The sequence below is a fragment of the Hevea brasiliensis genome, chromosome 13 (genome assembly GCF_030052815.1).
Source record: "Hevea brasiliensis isolate MT/VB/25A 57/8 chromosome 13, ASM3005281v1, whole genome shotgun sequence".
Lineage (NCBI taxonomy): Eukaryota > Viridiplantae > Streptophyta > Magnoliopsida > Malpighiales > Euphorbiaceae > Hevea > Hevea brasiliensis.
Window position 1 is genome coordinate 24,841,755 of NC_079505.1, and position 6,849 is coordinate 24,848,603.

Genomic DNA, 6,849 nt, shown 5'->3' on the forward strand with positions numbered 1-6,849 from the left:
TCGCACATCACTTAGAATGGTAGCTCCCAATGTGACACCCCTTACCCGTCTACAGTGTAGCCGAGCAAGTTATGCCACTCAGTGTGCCGGAGCACCAATTTATGTTTCTATTACAATTTATCCCTTTTTATTCATTTATTTTCAATTTTGATAAATCTGAATTTTTTCATAAATTTTATAGAAAATCCGGCAGAGTGCCGGTTGTAAATTGGAAAAACAGTTCTTCTGAACCTGTTTAAAAGACACTTCCAATAATTTTCCAAATCCAAACTCCATTATACACATTTCAAATCAATCTCAAGATCTCAATACAAATTTCAGAAATTATCTGTTCACTTCATCACGTGAAGCATATTCATAAAGATTTCTCAACATTTCATTTATCAACATACATTATGCAAAAAATTTCAGTAATATGAAATTTCATATATTTATATTAATACATAATTACAAGAGTTTATAGTTACAATCCAAACTAATACAAAATGCCAAAATACAAAATGCTCCCAAAATCCTATGTCCTACCATATGCACTGCAGGTGTGAGGTGACTCGGGACTCCGGATGCAAATCTGAAGGCTCACTCGGTCTAATGTCTGCTGGGCTCACCAGCTAGGTCTCCCGTACCTGCGCGTGGCAAAAGCAATGTGCTAAGCAATTCTACTTAGTGGTGACAATATAAAATAAAATAAAATAAAATAAAAATAATTATACAGAATGTATGATTTCATTTTTATGTAGACTTAATTTCTGGTATTATTTGCAGTATTATTCAATTAAAATTTAGTAAGGTTTATTATCATTGTCTGAGTAACCCATACTAGTTGACTGGACTGGATAAACGGGTAAACTGGCACTGGGTACTAAGTACCTCGGACCATCACACCATCGGTCACATTGTGTCTCCCGGTGTGCAACAGAACAGTTAATAAGTTGTAATAATTATCTGGGTTAAAATCCAAGTGTAATAATTCAAATAACATAGCCAAAGGCTATTATGTCACAGAATGGCATGGGAAGCCATGAAACACAGAATGGCATGAAGCCATATGCAGTACTGCTAACAGAACCCTATTGGCATGCCAAGCTATCCAAACCAATCTTGTTAGGTATACTAGGGCATTTCACACTTTTAAGTTTCACAATTTTTGGAATTTAAGTTTTAGTGTTACTATTCCATTCATTGGTCAACAAAAATATTGACTTTTGTATAGGCAATAGGTACATTGGTTTTAATATCATCAACATACCACATTTTGCATTCAAAATTTGTTGGTATTGGTTGCCAATACCATTTCTAAGCTTAATGTTAGTTGGGCAAAATTTTCACTTTTTATGCCTTGTCTTTACTGTTCCATTGGTCAATTTTGCAGTGGGAATTTGGCAAACTGATCAACATGAAAGTTGTTCCTTATTTTGTCTAGTTGCATTTCTTTTTTTGAATCACTCCATTTGGAGTTTTGTAGCTTAAGTTATGGTCCAAAAACCACAACTGGCCGGATTAAAATTCTGTCTAGAATTTCTGGACTGACCATATCTACAGTGCAATGAACAGTGAATGCAACTCACCTTTTGAATATGTTCTGGTCATAATTTGGGTTAGGTTTCTTCATGAAAGTTGTTGGTCTATATCTCAGCTTGTTGTTGGTAAAGTTTCAGGTCAATTGGACCTTTCTACACTGAGTTATGGCCAAATAACCAAACACTGTTCATTTGGTCATTTTGCCCAGGCAGACTGCAGATCACCAGGATTAGGGCAAGCTTTTGGTCCACTTGGTTTGGTTTTATGGGCATGGTTTCTTCACCAAAGTTGTGCCATTATGTGTCTAGTTTCATTTCAAATTGGCTTTGCACCAATTGAACCTTTACAATTCAAGTTATGGCTGCCCAAACATGCTGGACTCAAGTCCAATTCTGCAGGTCACTCCAATTCTGCAGGTCATTCTAATGGCAGCCACACTAAACCCAAATCCCATCACTCAACACACTTCATTTTTTATTTAAACAGAACTAAATGGTCACTAATTGACCATTAAAACCTATTTTCATCATCACATGGTCAAAATCCCATTTTTCCACCCCAAAGCCTAACTCACACATTACCATTCATGCATTTTCATTGCATTTCTTCAATCCACTTACAAGATGCACATTAAGGGTAGCCATAATAACCTTTTAACTTCATTAAACTCATCACAAACAAACCCTAACCATGGCTTCCAAAAATCTAGGGTTTACATACAAATGGCATTCAACAATTTTTCTTTGTAATTTACACTCATTCAAAGTCCTTAACATGAATTTAATATAAAATTCATGGTTAGGTCACTAATCTCTATGGAGTGAGATTTTCCCACTTGCTAAAGCTCTTGTTTTCCTCTTCTTTTTGCTCCCAAAAGAATCACCAAGGTGTAAGAGCAAGTTTTTGTGTTGACAATTAGGGTTTTTGGTGGAAGAAAGCTAGGGAAAATCAAGCTTGAAAAAGCTTGTTCATGGTGGCCATGGAGGAGTGGTTGACGTCAAGGAGAAGAAGAGAAGAAGGTATTCTGGTTTTTTTTCATTTTCAGCCCATTTAGTCTCTTTTATATAAAGTTATGCCATGTGTCAAGATTTGATTGGTTGGGAGATTTTTAATGACATCATTATGATGTCATAAGTCCATATTCCTTCATTTACTCTTCATTTCTTATCTATTTAATTGTAATTAAATTTTTAACAACATTTAATTATATTTTTATTTTATATAAATTATTTATTTAACTGGACAAGTTGGCCAAAAATCATCTCTGAAGATGAAATAACCAAAATGCCCTCCGTTTGGCTTAACGGGCCAAAATTGTCTGTACCGATTGAAAATTTTTTTTAAGTATTTTCTTGGCATTCTAATGCCATAAGAACCTCTATGACTCTTCTCTGGAGTCCCAAAAATTATTTTATAATTTTTCCCTTTGGTCTTGGGCTCCTAGTTGCGAGAACCGCAACTTCTCACTAGGTTACCCATCGCTAGGGCACCGGCTTATTTAACTTGGTTGTATTTTATTTCTAAAATTTTTCCTAAATTTTTCTTATTAATATTTGAGTTAATTATGGTTCCTCACTTTAATTTAAATATTTTTTCGAACATTCTAGCTGTCCGATCGACATCGTCACCAATAAGAACTGCATTTGACTAGCTAAAATGAGGATGTTACACCCAATCTGGTGGCTGCATTATTGGTGCTGATATCAGGGCTTCTTTGATTCTGTTAAAGGAAACAAGGCAATTTTCATCAAAATCAAAAGGAACATCTTGACTTAATAAGTTAGTAAGTGGCTTAGCTATTTTGGAAAAGTCCTTGATGAATCTCCTGTAGAATCTTGCATGTCCCAAAAAGCTTCGAACTCCCATGACTGATGTTGGTGGTGGCATGTTTTCAACGATCTCAATTTTTGCCTTATCAACTTCAATTCCTCTTTCCGATATCAAATGTCCCAGAACTATGCCTTCCCTTACCATGAAGTGGCATTTTTCCTAATTTAGGACCAGGTTTGATTCTTCACATCTTTGCAACACCTTAGATAATTAGCTAGGCAATCATCAAAAGTAGTTCCATAGATAGAAAAATCATCCATAAAAACTTCCATGATATCTTCAATATAATCAGAAAAGATAGCCATCATGCATCTTTGAAAGGTAGCAGGGGCATTATAAAGACCAAAAGGCATTCTCCTATATGCAAATGTTCCATAGGGGCAAGTGAATATTGTCTTTTCTTGGTCTTCTGGGTGATTAGGAATTTGAAAGAATCCCAAATACCCATCTAGATAACAGAAATAAGCTGATGCTTGCTCCAAGATCGCAGAGGGCCTTATCTATTTTCTTGTTACCAATGAGGGAAGGTATGAAGAAGCTTCCTGGATCTTTCAACTTTGGAGGCAGTTTGTTTTACAGTATGGCACTGCATTCTTCTGTTAGAGCTACTGTTCCATAATCTTCTAGCTTTCTCTTCTTTGACAGAATTTCCTTAAGAAATTTGGCATAGAACGACATTTGAGAAAGTGCTTCAGTGAAAGGGATGTTGATGTAAAGTTTATGTAAAACTTTCAAAAACTTTCCAAACTACTTGTCCAATTTAGCTTTTTGAAATCTCCGAGGAAAAGGTAGGGGAGGCTGGTATGGCTCTGGTAATTTCTTTGCCTTCCTCGCTTCCCCTTCTTGATTTTTTTTAGCTTCTTCCTCCTTTTTCTCTGCTTGGTCTTTAGATTTTTTTATGTTTTCCTCTATTGGTTCTACCTTTGGTTGTACTAGAGTTCTCCCACTCCTCAGGGTAACTGCCTTACAATGCTCCCTTGGGTTCATTTCTAGTTGGCTAGGGCAATTTGCCAGCAGCCTTACTTGAAGAGCTTGCTTGCTGAGCGATCTGATTCTTTAGCATCTTCTTGTGAGTAGCAAGTTAGTCCACTCTGGAAGTCAGCTGTTTAATCAATTTATTTTGTTGTTGTTGAGCTGCTAGGAATCCTTCCATCATGGTTTCTATAGTCATTTTCGGTTCAGGTTGTTGAGGTTGGAGAGGTAATAATGACTGTGCAAAGTTTTGACCTCTGTTTTGGAATCTAGGGGGTGCTGGTGGTTTGTACCCTTGTTGCTTGTTTATTGGCTGGTTCTGCTGATTAGACCATAAGAAATTTGGGTGGTTCCTCCATCCAGGGTTGTAAGTATTTGAATATGGATTGTTGGGCTGCCTCTGGTTGAAGTTTCCTCCATTATTCACATAGTTCATCTATTCTGAGGAGGGTTCATTGAAATTGCTATATTCTGAATTCATGTATCCTCCTCCATAGCTGTCTTATGGTTGACTGTTTGTACCAACTGCGTTGGCTTGCATTCTTTCGAGTTTCCTTGTGAGCTGATCAAACTGAGCATTTATCATACTTAGGACGTCTACTTCCAAGACCCCTGCAGTTTTCCTTGCATTTCCTCTTTCATTTGACCTCTCATAATTATGGTATGCAACCCTTTTTAGAAGTTCAAGTGCTTGTGGCACTGTTTTCTCCATTAGATCACCCTCTGCAGCTGAATCAACTGTGCTCTTTGTAAAGGGTAGTAATCCATTATAGAAATTTTGCACTAATAGCCAATCTTTTATGCCATGGTGTGGACATTCCCTCTGCAGGTCTTTGTTTCTTTCCCATGCGTCATAGAGTGATTCTTCTTCCTTTTGTCTGAAGGTGTTGAGCTCAAGCCTCAGTTTTGTAGTCTTTGCAGGTGGAAAATACCTTGCTAGAAAAGCTTGAGATAGGTTTTCCCAAGTAGTAAATGTTCCAGCTGGTTGAGAAAGTAACCGCTTCCTTGCTCTGTCCCGAAGGGAGAATGGGAATACTCTGAGTCTTATTGCTTGATCAGACGCTCCATTCATATTGAATGTGTCACATAGGGCAAGAAAGCACTGGAGGTGATAGTGCGGGTCTTCAGTTGGTGAACCTGTAAATTGGGTTTGTTGAATCATTTGGAGCCATGCTGGTTTTAATTCAAAGTTGTTGGCTTCCACTATGGGTCTAGTGACACTGGGCTGAAATCCATGGACAGATGGAGCTCTGTAATCTCTCAAGAGTCTTGGTCTGTCATTATTATCGCCCATGGTTGGAAATTTAGGATCTCCTTGACTGTGCTCTTGATGTTTCCCTTCTCTCCTGATGGCTTTCAGAGTTCTGTCTATCTCTGGATCACAGTCCAAAATTTCTTCTTCTGGCTTTGTTCTGGTCATACACCAGATTGAGCACCTGAGAGAAAAGAAGAAAAATACAACTAGTAAAATAAAATTATATAATAAATATATTTGTCTAAATCAGCTAAATTGCCTATCGCTTGATATTACTAAAACAAAAAAAATCCCCGGCAACGGCTCCAAAAACTTGTTTGCCTGGTTTTACAACCCCGCAAGTGCACGGATCGCTAATAAGTAATAAAGTGATAAGTAGAGTATCATTCCCACGAGGACCTTTGTTTAGCAAGTACTAATCTACACAGTAATTTTGACTGTCTAGGCTATCGAATATTTAGGGAATGAAGTTTGTTAACTTTAAACACTAGAATAGTAAACTTAAAATGAAGTAATCTATTTTTGGAACAATCCTGGAGTTAAGATTTCACACTTGAATCTTATTAGGGATGTTATCTCGTTTATTTACTGAATTGAGGTTCGTTTTCCTTGATGGAAATTAGCCCTAAGTTATCCTAAATCCTCTCTCAAGGCATCTAGGGTGTATTTTAATTAACTCAAACCCTACTTTTGTGGTGATCAAATTAATTAAAATCCTTTAAGACCTTTGACCAATTTTTAGGTTCCACAAAGGTATCAACCTATGTCTAAGTCAGAATTCCTAGGTTCAAGATCTTGATTTTCTAATGTTAATATTCACCTTTCAGTTCTTCAATCAACATCTACAATCATGTCTAAGTGGGTACCATTACATAGCATGCATTAGGATCACAAGAAATTAAATCAAGAAACAAATCTTAAATCCAGTAAATAAAACTTAATGTTCATCAATAATAATAATTACAAGCATTACTCTCCCAAATCCAGAATAAGGAAACTACTCACTCATGGTGAGTTCAGCAAATATCATGATAAAAGGTAAAAATAGTAAAAAGAAAACCATGTAAAAGAAATAAAGCAATAGAAATCTGCTAGGGAGATGAAATGAAGAAACCGAAGATAGTTTGCAGCTTTGATCTTGTGGAACTTCAGCTGGAGAACTTCTTTTGGCATCGTGCAGAGTCTGACAAAGAAATTTCAAAGAAGACTCCTGTGTGATCGTCCTTTTCAACCATCACCTCTTCTGATGTTTTCTTTTCTATTTATATTGG

At 36.7% G+C, this 6,849-nt stretch overlaps 1 non-coding gene across 1 annotated transcript; it reads left to right on the plus strand.

Annotated features, from left to right (window-relative positions):
- The first annotated feature begins 5,123 nt into the window (after nucleotides 1–5,123).
- LOC131172393 (small nucleolar RNA R71) lies at nucleotides 5,124–5,230 on the plus strand. The gene has a single exon (XR_009142872.1). It is a non-coding gene; the product is annotated as a small nucleolar RNA R71 (small nucleolar RNA).
- Nucleotides 5,231–6,849: the final 1,619 nt, after the last annotated feature.